The following is a 14466-nucleotide window of genomic DNA, read 5'->3' as shown; positions in this document are numbered from 1 at the left end:
ATTTATGTGAACTGAAACAGAAATTTAAGACAGGGTATTCTTATATGTGTGTTGGTACATGTGTCTATCCCTGCTGTGGGGTTATCTAGGTTTTGTCCAAGGAATAATGAATGGACTTTGTTGATTGCAGCTCCAGCCTGTAACTAGTCACAGCTCTTCACAGTCCATGTGTTCAACATCTTTTGAGTGGCATATTGTATTTTGGGTACATAATGCTGCCATATTACCATCACATGATAGCAAAGCATTAAAAACTGAGCCAGAAATGAGAAAGCATACCGGGGGAGCTGGGGTGAAAGTCCAGTCAGCTCTCTTTCTTTTATTTCCTTTTTTTTTTTGACACCCTGCAAGGCCCGGGCAGGCTGATCTGCACTGGTGTGTGGATGGAGGGAGAAAAGAGGGATGGGAGGAGGAGAGGCAGCAGGAGAAAGGGAGGGAGAGAGGGATGCATGGCAGGGGCTGCAGAACTAGGAGAAGTGCCAGATCACTGCTGGAGCCAAGAACAGGACTGACTCGGCCTGTGTGTGTGTGTGTCTCTATGTGTGTGCAGACACACACACACAAGCATATCCAGGATGAACAGACACATAGATGTCATTGACCTTCGACAAAACACACTGCAATGTCAGCTCCAACAAACACTTCACTAAAACAACCCAGCTTCCTTTGTTTGTGTTTGTTTATTATGAGTTCTCTACATCCCAAAGTTTTAATCTTTGCTCATCATCTGACAAGGAAGCTGTTTGTTGCGCTAAGTTGCTGCCCCGTGTGTGCGTCTGTGTAAACTCAACTGGAAGACTGTTTTAAAGACCCTGGTGCCCACTCATTACTGACCAACAGCACTAATGGCCAGCATCCGGTGCACAATGTGAGCCCACATCAGAGACGGCTGCTCAGAACAGTGCAATATTTATGGCAGTCCCCACTCCCTGGGGTCTCATTGCACCATAACACAGACCATTGCAGCTGACAAAACAACGGGGCAGAGCGTTTCAGCTTTAGGAAACAGTAGAAACACCTCGAGTTCTCTTTTCCTGTCTCGGCGTCTTTCTCTGTCTCCCCCATGCCAATTCTTGCGTGACCTTGTCTGTTTTTGTCTTCCCATCTTTATAGCTCAGAGCTAGGGCCATCAGAGTGGATTTGAGAGGCAAGATGACAAGCCAAGCAGCAGAAAATTGACATAAAGTCACTCCTTCTCTCTCCCCCCCCCCCCCCCCACTGTCTATTTTTTGTGGGCCAGTCCACCGAGAGATCGCAGCTTACAATTACACTGTTGTGAGCAAATCTGATCTTGAAAATTCGAACCACTTTCTTACAAGTACCTGCCAGCTCTGAGACTTCCAACATCCGTGTCTCTAAGGAGCGCTACAACTGTGATTCACTTTCCACACAAATTCTACAAAAGCAAAATGATTAAATTACACCTTTAAATACAATTTCATCAGACATCAAGACAAGTCAATTTGCCAGGCTTAATCTTGTGCGCGCCACTCTGTGTGAGCATTTCTCTGTTTTACATCCCTGCACTCCTTTCATTTATGTGCCCTGTATGAGCACACGTGTTGGAAGCGTTCACATTGCATATCTTACATGTTCACCCATGGGACACTGGTGAGATTTGCCCAGGACCAATGCAAAGTGACAGCTGAGAGATTGATTCCATTACAGGCGGTGTGGTCAACCCTCTGTATTTTATGGCAGGGCCAAAGGCAGCGTGCAAACAGTAAAAGAGAAACCTAATACGTTTAAAGTCAGGAATAGGATTTATTCAAGAATGTTCTCGTGACAGACATAATCATAAGGGAAATAATTAACAATGTCCAGACCGAGTTTCTTTTTTTATTGATGGAGACTGAGAGGGCAACACGTCCTTTTAGATCATATGATGAAAAAGATCATTTGTCGTTTTGCAAAATGATCCATATGAATGTTGTCTAATCTCTTCTATCGAGTCTTATTTTGGCTTCTGAGATGAAGTGTTTTTAGGTTTAGGGAAACTCAAACAGCTGGTTAAGTCTGAAACCAGATTGTGCTCATGGTTTAAAATCAAACCTTGGTTTTGCTCAAAGAGAGTGTTAAGAAAAAATAAAGGGTGAATGATTGCAATATAACATCTTCCCTAAAAGGTTTTGCACCACTATAACAAAGTCTAAATCCTTCAAACATTTGCATAGCCCCAATTCTTCCTCTTCTTTTTACAGAAACAACTAGTTTTACAGTTTTCTTAAATCCCTTAGACTTCTTCCTTAAATCCTAACATTTCCATCAAATATATGATTATAAAAGTAAAAACTGAAGCTAAAGCTAACATTTAAATAATAGTTTAAACATTCTGATAATCTGCCTTCATTCAGCTGATCAGATTTGATTGACAGCGTCCTGGAACACAATCTCACTCCAATTATTGCATTTTAATTAAAATGTTAGAAATCCTGATTGGCTCCATTATGGTCCAGCTCCCATCAAAAGAGAGAAAAAAGCCTAATCCAAAACACAATAAAGACTTTTTAAATGAAATAATAAAACTCTTTAAACTTCTATCTGGCAACAAATGTGCACTGATGTAGTCATAATATGTTTGGGGGTTAAGAGCTAAAATAAACTCCCCTGTAAATCTTCTTATGAAAATAGTCTTAAATAATTCATTTTTGGTGTTAAACCCTCCTGAAAGATCCAACCTTCAGGCACAATTAAAACCATCTACCTGTGCTAAGTTAGGGCTGTCTCAAGCCACAAAAACGCAGCTGACCCATCAGGGCATGAAGACTGGACCTTTCTGGGTGTCCTGTAGGGTCTGGCACTGGAACATTGGCAGGACTGGATCAACCCTTTGGACCCTGTGGATTACGGGGAGCGGCCTGCATGGATCAGGCTTTTTCAGGTGTATCTTGTAGGTGCTCTACGGGATTTTAGTTTGTAAGCTAAATGAACTACTTGGTCTCTTTTTTTGTGTTACTCATGTGCTAAGGGCAACACCAGAGCACTACATTGTAATGAGACGACGATCACTGATCACTTCACCTGCCAGTGGTTTTAATTTTGTGGCTGATTTATGTAGATATTTAATCGGCTTTCAAACTTGCATTCCAGCCTTCGAGCTTAAAGAGTATGGTTCTTTAGCAATTGAAAGCAAGTCTGTGTACCTCTCTTTAACTTTTATATATCCAAACCCCCACATCGCCACCCCTCAGTGACTGCTCTCTGCACATCAAGCCTCCAGATAATGCAGATTTTTTCCCCGTTTCCTTAAATAACTACCTGCCTTCCTCATTTTTTCTACCCCGTGTTCATCTCCTTCTCTGGTCGATTTAGAAGTACAGGCCATTTTCCATTAGTCTTCTCAATAAATGTCTAAACATAAAGGCATTTTTATCTGGTGAGCAAAGTGACTTGAAGGTACAAAATCGACACCACTTTAATCTAAATACTGTAAGAGCTGGCAGCTTATGCTTCCGAGTGACTGAATTTAAGAGCCAAGCTCTTGAAAGCAACCTTGACAGGCCTAACTTTGTTTACATTGACAGCTTTCAAAGTACAGTGAAAGTAAGAAGTTAAGTTTTCTAAAAATGTGTTCCTGAAAGAAACTTGAGGCAGACAGACCAAAGTTACAGTATGAAGGAAAGATGAGGGAATCAGTGAAGTGGGATCTGTGCCAAGTGCTGTGAGAGCGATAATGTTAGAGGTTATCAGAGAGGTGGTATCAGTACAGATGTTTAAGCATCCACTGTCAAGGATCCTGCAGTGAGCTGTATTACTGTCTTTCTGTTCTCTGATGTGAATGTTAAATTTTGCTTTTTCAGAGAAAGTAAAGAAAAAAGAATACTAATTTCAAAAACACACAATAACTTTATAATGAGGTCCATGATTAAGGGTGTAATTCCCCTACAATTAAATGAAATTTCAGTTTTTTATTTGATTATCTTCACTTGCAAATACATACTGGTAGTAGAATTAGGAGGTAACAGTTCAAATGAGTTTTTGCATAAAAGCAAACAATATTTCCCAGCCTACACAACCGTACTTTCAGGACTGCTGGAGTGGCTAAACTTCCTAATCTGATTGTATAATCATTGTTTTGCTGTCGACTAAGGACTTTTACTATTCACCTGTATAAAAATGTGATAAGGACTTTTCTTCATTTCCTATTTATAAAAAACAAAATCAACAAAATTATTATTTTTTTTCTTTTGTTCTCGTAAAATACCTCAATTGCTGCACCGTCATTCTTGTTTATCTACCATTAAGGATTAGTACCAACTAAAAGCACCACATATATTTAAACTGCAATGATAATAAGGAAGGGTAAATGTGCTATGGTCCTCTTAAACAAAACAAGTAAATGGAGTAAATAAAAAGCATTTTTAACAATTTTAACCTCAAATTTGATACATGCCTACTGAAAATCTTCATGAACTGGCACTGAAAATGCAACATGGATCAAATCTATTCATTTTTAAATAACCTTTACCCTTTTTTGCTTTTATAAGATTGTCCTGGGTAAAGAGGCGGCACCAGCTCAGCATTTGTTATGGTGGGAGAAACTGAAGCAACTGGAAAAAAATGGTATAATTACAAGAAAGGGCGTAAATGACTGACTGATAGAAAAACATTTGGCATTCTTAAAAACTGAGTACAACACTGCAGTTGCCCAGTTCGGCCATAGAACTAAAGATACTTGAATACCATGCTGTATTGTCTAGATGCATCAGTTTGGCCTCGTCATCTTCACCACGCCCAAGTCGATATGAATGATAAATGAATTAATGCCATCTTGACTATTGTCATCTTACTGATATTTGATCTGGGAGTGCATTTTACAATGAAAATATATCAGAGGCAAAAATGTATATTCTAATGTGTCATAAATACTGTCAATATCTGTGATATTGTATCACATTATGTTTTATAGCATTTTCAAACCCCAGCCTCATTTTCTCCCTCCTTTTTCAAACACTTCATACACAATAACAGTGGATCATTTATAATAATATCACATAAATATATAAATTACTGCTCTTAAACTCCTCATGGGATTTGACATTACCAGTTAGACCTATGAGCAGGAATGTCATGAGTTCAAGCTGGAAGGTCTTCAAACCGGCATCTAAATGCCATTGTCCTAATTTGTGAGATGAAAACGTGATTTATTGTCCATGTATGGTTCCTTTGAAGGCTAGTTAATCAAGCAGTATTCTCTCTGAGATGTTTATTGTTCCTTTATTGTCAATCAATGTGACAGGAAGAAGATGGCTCTTTAAAACATGACCCTTCCCTCAGATATCAATTCCAATAGTCCAGTGACTAAAACAGCATGCAAGTACATGCGTGCATGTGCATGTGCGCACACTCCAGTGAGTGAATTAATGAATTGGCTCGCAACCTTTACTCAACCTTTTCTGCAGCAGGGACACAAATCACTGACCTGTCCTTTCTGCTGTGATGTGGTGATCTGAACGATTTCATCAGATAACAGACAGGCTAAAAGCTAAAAGCTTCCCTGACACCACTCTGTACGCTACATCTATTGTTATGTTATTATGCTGTGATTTTGTGTGTGTAAGGATATAATTGAGCATTTTGAACCTTAGAGCCAATATGCCTCAAATGAATCCTCAGCTTCCACAACAAAATGATTATTCCTAAACAAACCGTGTTTAATCGACTGCGTGCCTCTGCGGCTCTCTCCATCTGGAGGATGCTGTGTGACAGCTTCCCTTAAATTACAAATATCAATCTGCCACAGTGGGAGCTCAGCTGCCAGTGGCCTCATGGGGGTCCACATCAAAGCAACCAGCCTTCAAAACAAAGCCATCAAAATGCTGCGCTCGCTAGACGCTTTGTTCTGAATCAACCATGTTCATCACCTGATCACAACTGTGGTAAATTGACCGAATATTTTGTGATAAAGAAACCTTCCAAAAAAAGAAAACCACAAAGAAAAAGAAAAAGAGCTAAACTGAGCTGCCTTCACCCAGGATGCTGACCTGAAGTTGGCCCAGTGTGTGGTTCTAGGTCAGCTCTGTGTGGCTCCACTGCTCATTCTTCCCCTACGGCAGGGACCGACAGACGCTAGCACCAAGGGCTCCCAATCTGCCGTGTGATCAGTGGGACTCTCCCTAAGCGTGTTCCCCCTCCTCATGACCGGCTGTCTGCCCCCGGCAACACTACCACTTACACTCCATCCACCCGCTTATTGATAAACTTCACTGCAGGATCGCCTTTGCTCCTAGGGAAAGCAATGGAACTGCAGGGTGGCCTAATTCAATCAGCGTTAAGGGAAAGCACACACGCCATTCATCACCAACGAAAGACCACTTCAGGAAGTCTGTACTAGCGATTCCCTCCATACCAGATGACCATTAACACGCAAACAAATTAGCTTGCTGTGGTCCCACTGGGCACTGATCAGCATGTCTTTCTTGAACTTGGTAGGGGTTATCAAGATTGTTATCACATAATGACATTTTGATACACTGATGTGAATATTATTAGTAATCACAGATAAACAGTACAGTCAATCATTCAGTGCACACTAGATGTCACAACACCCCCATCCCCACCAGAGATAATCGGATTTCCACTTGGGCTGTATATCAGCGCCACAACTGTGTTTATAACACATTTTAGCACCAAAGGTGTCGTAAGAGACTTTGTGTGCTTAGCTCTGTGGAATCCAAAAAGAAAATAAAGCAGGAGAAATGCTGTTTTTCCCCCAAGAACACAATCATCTGTCTTATAAAGAAAGTACTTCATTTTTGGAAAAACTGATAAAACTGGCTTAAAAATAAAAGTTTTATTTGAAAGCATATTTTGTGTGTGTATGTGTTGCAAACATGAAAAGACTGAGAAGAGATTATTTCTTTGAAACTGACATTTTACAGTTACAGCACCATAGTGAGGCATAATTGCTCAGATAGATAGATAGATAGATAGATAGATAGATAGATAGATAGATAGATAGATAGATAGATAGATAGATAGATAGATAGATAGATAGATAGATAGATAGATAGATAGATGCAACATGTGTGTGTGTGACTCACTAGCTGTCCAAGTATTTAGCACACAAAATGTGACACAAGCCGAGGAGAGTTAGCCTACAGCAGCAACCGAACATTTCTGCCCAGAGTTGAACAAAGGAGCTGTCTGTTTCAGCACCACGGACAGTTCCTGTCATCTCTCCTATGACGAGGTGCTGCTGGCAAGAGCGACGGCCTGCCATTTTTATCTGCTGCACCGTGAAACATCAGACAGAAGTGACTTTACGAATTTATTAGCAAGGCCCCGTGCTCACACAAACTACACTGAAAATTCAGCGTGACGCGGAGACGGTTCAGTTTCACGACTTTTTTCGTTAACAGCGTGAATTGGAGATGAGGCTCACCTCAGTCCCACGGATGATATCGTCCCGGCCAACATCAATAGATAAAGGTTATCTGAAAAACTTCAAAAGTCAAAAAATTCTGCTCTGATTAACGATATATGACTCCGGCTTGGTGTCACCTCAAACTGCAGCCTGGCGACGAACCAGGCAGCACTGGTTGTTTGACAGCTAGACAAAGACTTTGGGGCTTAATACCAGCGTGTGCGTATTCAATTGAAGAACACGGTTGCAATGAGTCCAAGAGCCACTGACCACCCACAGTCTCTCCTCATATCTGCCTGTAGTGAGGTTTAAAACACACACACACACACACACACACACACACACGCACAGAGCATGGCAAACAATAAATAAGACTGGCGATTCTTGATGTTTCCACTAGCGCTTAAATTGTTCAGACATTTATAATCCAGGCGCACTTCCAGAAATAGGATCATCATCTATCACTCATGTCCCTGCGTCATGCGTCGGTATTTGTACGTTTCCACCCAATGGGCCGCGCTGTTCGTCCCTCATGGGTAACTCGTACAGTAGGTCAAAATGGCAAGGAACCCAATCCGATTAAGCTGTCATTTCAATACGGTTACATTTGCGTAATGACGCGGATAAGCTTTGCTCGGGGAGTAAAATAATGACAGCATGTGCGCGAGCTTTGGCATTCAAATATGTCTCCAATTTAAGCTTTACAGCCTAAGTACAGTGACGCACTCTCTCTCACACATACACAGTCATTTCAAACTATCACTGAGAGTGTGTGGGTGTGCACGTGACACACGAGAGAGAGAGAGAGAGAGAGAGCATAATAAGTTTTGTGTTTTTTTGAGGCTCTCTTTTGTGGCTAAATCATTGCCTCGGTACAACCAGCAGCCCATATCCCTCCATATAAAGACAGGATTGTGCATATAATAAGGCTTACTGGTAGACTGCCTTCAGGAAAAGCTGCTGCTTCGTTTACACCTTTATCTAAATCCTCTCCTTTGTGAGCTCCAGTGAGCCCGGCGGCCCGATGTATGAGACTGCACTGCAGAGGGTTTCTCCGGAATCTCCATGATTGAGCTCATGAGCAAACATATCGTGAGCCAAATACACAAAACAGGAACACTCATTCCCAAAAAAAGAAAAAACTAAACAAAAAAGGCAGGCACTGAGGTTGCCTCTCACATTGCGACGCATATCTTTAGTTTAATTATTTATCTTTTGGCTTCCTGAATGTTTGAAGCCCTTTGTAATCTATATTCGAAGTCAATTACATCGTTTCCACAGCATGTGTTGAACTTCTCCCCTTAAAAGCTTTTGACTGACTCAGAGCTTTATAAAACTGATTTATATTAGCCTTTCTCCACCGGGTATTTTTTCTAGATTAACTACTGCAACTGTCCGACAGAACCACAGACCAGGGGCGATCAATCTGTGGTTGTAATATTAGAAGAGTCGGTTAAAATGAGGTCTGCGAACTTTATCAGATGGTCAGAAAAACCGTGTTATGTCGAAAAGCCAAAAAAAAGAAAAAAGAAAATTGGCCTACCTTCAACTCGATTCCAAAAATGGTACGATGCCGTTTGTCAGTCAGTGAGGAAGGCTTTGGACATCACAACTCCAGGTCAATGGAGAAAACAGGTTTCCATATAGTGTGTGCAAGCTCGTGATAGTCTGTGTTTCGGCGAGGTCACCCATTCAGCCGATCGTCCGGTTTAAATCCAAACAGAAGAATGGAGATTTTTGTCTCTGTCCTTTGGGGGAGAAGTGCGCCAAGTGCTCTCCTACGCAGATGTGACTTTGCGCGCTTGAAATAAAACGGATGATGGGTAGAAGAAGAAGAAAAAAATACGATTTTACTACAGCAAATAAAACATAACATCAAAACGAGTTGGGGCTAAGCTGTCAAACGACTAACCCCTCCGAAAAAAATATCTGACAGCTGACTTTTACGCAAATAGTGTTCGGTTAGCCTGCTAATCCTCTCCTGGGTGCTTGACCATCCTAGGCTCGCTGATTGGTGCGATCCCCACTCAGCCGCGGCGCGGTGGAGATGTGGAAAAGAAATGTATGGATATAATGGCCAGATCCGATGGGGGGGTTTCCTCCACAGCTCCTCTGTAGTTGCAATGCACACGACGAGAGGAATCGCTCCCTGGTCCTAGTGCACCACACACCGTCCCTGCTGTCTCCAACACATGCTGCACCTGCACTCTGGCACCATCATCGCAACTGAACGGCAAAATAGACGAGGGGATGGCGCGGGAGAGAAATTCCAGCAGACATCGATAACTCAATTCAAAGCGCCAAAGAAGAAGTGCAAAAAAATCCGCTCTTCACTTGTTGGAAGAGAGGAAAAGGTGGACAGGGTTAAGAAAGGGAAATACGGGGGTGGGAGGTGCGGAAAAGGAGAGATCAACAGGGAAGAGAGAAGGGACTTAAAACTGCATGCTTCAGCCTCACGCTGGAGAGGAGCTTGAAATAAAGTGCGAGTTCAAAGTATTATGTTGTCCGTTCAAATGGAAATATGAATTATAAACAGCCTACTGTTTAATCTTGTTATTACTTTGTTTTGCGGCTGCGATTAAAAGGAGTTATCCGGACACCTGTCGAATTTGAAACACCGACATCACAATCTCAGAGACATCAGGGAGCTTCTAGGCTACACGCTGCCTTCTTTTATAACATCCTTATTTACAACAGTTTGAAGTCTGACTGAAATTAGAAAATATTGACCTCTTTATGTTAGTGAGCAGCTCTATTTTCTATATCTTTATTATCTCCCCGGTTTCTGTTAAAAACCAAAAGGTAGGTGGAGGCTGAAGAAATACAGTTTGTTGGTTTTGCAGTAAAGTACCATCTTCAGCTTTTACATTCATGTTTTTTCTGATGGACTTGTTTTCAGAAACCTGTGAAATCTACATGAGGCAATAATGTTGTCATTGCGTCATGCAGTTCTAAGCAAAGACACACTGGTGAACAGCTAGACAACAATATACACAACAACAGAGGGAATGTTTCTAATTGAGTAATGAACTTTAGCTTGAAGATTAGTCCACTAAGCAAACACCACACATTAATCAGAATCGTGTAAGCTTCACTGTGAAAGTCACTTAGAAGTTAGTTCATTCTTTGGCAACCATGCTACCAAGAAACTGCCAGCAAATAATAAGATTTCTCTAAGTTTGTTGGACTAAACTTGTTCTCAGGTCTGGATATATAGACTTTGCTTGATTGGCAACTCTCTGACTCATCTGTTAGTTTGTTACATCCATTTTGTCAGGACAAATTACACCTTTTCAGCATCTTATCGGTACCTGGACTGTAGTTATGCCACACACTACGTCTGCCCACATTTAACACCAGCATGTAATCCAGCAGAATACATGAAAACACCTGTGTGGGTGTACAAATCCAATAGAGAATGATTCAGTTCTTGTACTCATCTCCAATTTTGGGTTAGCATGAGCCATCAGTGGTGATGAGACACATCCTACTAATTCATGTAATAGCGGTCTGAAAAAGAAAAAAAAAGTCTCAGCTCAGCTGAAATCTCACAGCCAAATGCACACTCAGTGGTGAATTGTTGTTGAATTGTTTGCTCTGTGTGCAATATTTAACACTTTACCCGCTGTCTCCCTCGCACCATTCTGTGCGAATGCCTTCTATTTTAAGCTGGTTTGACATTTTTGCTGGATAAAAATGCTCGTGGTATATTTTTTCTATGTATTTGTTTTTATGGTAAATGATTAATCAGAGAGTTCAGATCAGATCAAAGCCAGGATGAAACCAACACATACTAAATTGAGTAGCCCAATTATCACCATGAGTAATAGTAATAATAATACATTTTATTTGAGGGCGCCTTTCAAAAACCCAAGGTCAGCTTACAAAAGGACAACATTAATAAACAAAGCAATAGTCATAAAATACATAAAATAAGTTAAAATTGCAAAGCAGAACTTGACAACAGGTAAAATCAGCACTAAAGCAAATAAGCCAGTTTGAACAGATGTGTTTTGAGCCGTGACTTAAATGTGGGAAGAGAGTCTATATTTCTTATGGCTGGAGGAAGAGAGCTCCAGAGCCGAGGAGCAGAGTGACTGAAGGCTCTGTTCCCCATAGTGGTAAGACGTGCGAACGGAACAGTAAGATGAATAGCAGATGAGGATCGGCGAGGGCGGGAAACTGTGGTGATATCGAGCAGGTCACACAAATAGGAAGGAGCAGATTTATGCATACACTTGTACGTAAGAAGTAAGATTTTAAAGTTTATCCTGACTTCTATGGTCAACCAGTGAAGCTGCTGAAGAATTGGCGTAATATGAGCTCTTGACGGAGTACGAGTTATGACCCGAGCTGTGGAATTTTGAAGAAGTTGGAGTTCATGAAGGGACCTTTTAGGGAGCCCAAATAAGAGGGAATTGCAGTAATCAATGCGGGAAGTAATACAACTATGGAGAAGGATTGCAGCAGCATGGGGAGTAAGGAAGGGGCGGAGTAATAAGCTAAATTCAGACCTGTATTTTTAAATCAGTGCCTTAAATGCACCACTTCAATATCAATATTAGGCATCTGACTCAAAGGCCGTGTTACTGGAGGCATATTTACTGATTTTTATTGAAACATTTGAAACCTTAAATTGTTTTTCTTAATAAGAGATTCAACATTTAAATGTAATAACATTGCCCAAACAGCTGTCTTATATATGGTGTATGGTGGAGCTCCAGTGCATGCCTTACTACAACTTAATAATTTATCCATCACAGGAAAATGTGAAATAAATAAACCTCTAAGCAGCTCACAAAAAAAACTCCTTTTCTTGAAAAACTCTCTACAGCATCTCTTCTTGGTCAAGTTTCGACAGTTCTGTAAGCCCCACAAACAAAATCCCATATACCATTCACCAACTTGTGTCAGCTAGGGAAGCAGGGATATGGGATCTACTATGGGCAGATGTAATCGTTTTAGAAAAAGCACGATCATCCATCATGTCAGACCCATCACCATAGTTTCTCACTTTAAACATTCATTTGTGCAGATCCGTAACAGCTGTTGGAAGTCATAAAACTGCATCTCCATCCACCCACCTGTAAGGATTCTCTTAACTCTTTGGTGAAATTTGGTTATGCATTTCATTTAGCATTTTTTCACTGCTGTATTGATTATGGTTGCATCATGTGATGTAATCCACGATTGCAGCTTATAAGAGTACAAGTGCTCTGTAGATTTAAAATGCCAGCTAAGATATACTGTCCAGTTTGCTAAACAAAAACTTGTGTTTCATTTGTGTGTCTTTTATATTTCTCAACCACTTAACATAGCAACCCTGTTTAAAAAGTGGTCATCTCAGTTGTAGGGACTACACAGCAATCTTCATAGTATACTGCCCTCAAGAAAATAGGAGCAACACTGAAGCTGAGGTTACAGAATAAAAGGAATGCTAAAGCAGCACGTGGGCATTTTTATGCACACAACAATTACACTGCATGTGTTTGTGTCTTGTCCACCTTTCATTGTGAAATCCCAAAAGGAACTGTGGTGTCCGTAAACGAGGGGAAGGAAGAGGGCTGTCTTGTATAACTGCACTGGCCCAGGGCTCAGGAAACTCGTCACAGACGTATCTGCCTCCGCAGTTTTCCTTTCAGAGTATGAGTAGGTACCTGACCATTATTCCGCCTGCAGAAAATATAGAGGCTGACTGATATGACATAAACCCTCCTCTTCATTCTCCATAAAAAAAAAAAAATATATGCTCACTCATTCACTCACTCACGCACTCACTCACTCATGGCTAGTTCCTCCATATTCGGTAGATAAACGGTGCATAAGTGATGCCATAGAAACTGCTTAGAGATCACAGGACTCCATCACAGCTTACTCCCACACTTCTTTTTTTTCTTGCTGCTGCATTGTCCAGTCTCCCTCTGCTCAGTGGCACTGCACGGAGGCTACTTTGACTGGATGGGAACGGCTCCATATGGACTCTTTCACTAATTTAAAAAAAATAAATAATCACCAACTTTGCTTTTAAATAGGCGATATTTTGAATTAACATCGTGTCCCACTTTCCTGAGCGGACAGAAATAGACGATGCATATGAATGCAGCCAGATAAAGAAACAATTAATTCTTTGGTTCAAATTGAAAATAAGAAGAAAATAATGTGTGTCCTAGTGGGCCACAGGAAACACAAGAACAGATGTAGCCGTGGACTTTTAAAACACAGCAGTACTCCTGCAATGTGAGTTCACACACAGACAAATTGTCTTCTCTCCATTGGTTTCTACTTGAACATTTCTCAAAGTTTTAACGTAATAAGATGAAGCCTTTTCCCCCCTGCTGTGGGTTTGATTCAAAGTGCTTAAATCCACCAGTGAATCTTGCTTGTAGCAGTGCGTGTATGAACCCCATATTGAATTCTTTTCTGTCCACTTACACATAGCGCTGTCATAGATTTGATAGCACACAAACATGGTGTAACCTTGGCCTCCAACAAATGAGTGATGTCACAGTATCAGTCTAATATTCACACTTCCTTTAGCTCCGTTTTGCTTTTCATCATCTCCTGGGAGCAATATTTGTCTCATTAGTTTATATATCTGTCACTGTCTGGTCTGTGTGTTGTCCATCAGTTGTCGTCATCTCATCTCCCTCCTGTTTCTGTGCCTTCCGCCATTTCTTGTTTCCCTCTCTGAGTTAGGCTTGCTCTTGTTGCTGTTGGATATTTTCTGCCAACTCTTAGAAGGATTTTGTGTAAAGCAGAGGTTTAGAGTAAAGATACTTTAATTTCACCACCTACAGTGCTGTGGAACAGTATTTGCTTCCTTCCTGATTTTGAGCTTTTTTGCATATTTGTCACTTACATGTTTTAGATCATGAAACAATTTTAACATATTTTTTTTATTAAGAAAGCAGCAGATCATGCTTCGATCTAAAGAAACTCAAGAACAGCTGAGAAACAAAGTCATTGACATCTATCAGTCTGAAAAGCAATTTTCAAGGGTTTATTGGATCATGAACGCTGACCTTAACTGAGGCACGTGAACTACAGTGAGAGCCATAATCCACAAAACCTGAAACAGTGGTGAACCTTCCCAGGAGGGG

At 40.9% G+C, this 14466-nt stretch overlaps 1 protein-coding gene across 4 annotated transcripts in view; it reads right to left on the bottom strand.

Moving 5' to 3' along the window:
• il1rapl1a (interleukin 1 receptor accessory protein-like 1a) overlaps positions 1-9731 on the bottom strand; it is a 175555-nt gene extending 165824 nt beyond the window's left edge. For 2 of the 4 annotated variants that reach the window (XM_085435744.1, XM_085435745.1), the window contains exon 1: positions 8910-9731. The gene's annotated coding sequence lies outside the window, so the exon portion shown is untranslated. The remainder of the gene's footprint in view (positions 1-8909) is intronic. The other 2 variants (XM_085435746.1, XM_085435747.1) reach the window with 1 other exon arrangement.
• Positions 9732-14466: the final 4735 nt, after the last annotated feature.

Source organism: Copadichromis virginalis, linkage group LG16 (assembly GCF_057382275.1).
Source record: "Copadichromis virginalis isolate Kocher_CV1m ecotype Utaka linkage group LG16, C_Virginalis_male_GT1.1, whole genome shotgun sequence".
In the NCBI taxonomy this organism is placed as follows: Eukaryota; Metazoa; Chordata; class Actinopteri; order Cichliformes; family Cichlidae; genus Copadichromis; species Copadichromis virginalis.
The sequence above is the reverse complement of the archived record's forward strand: the minus strand, read 5'-3'. Positions and strand labels throughout refer to the sequence as shown.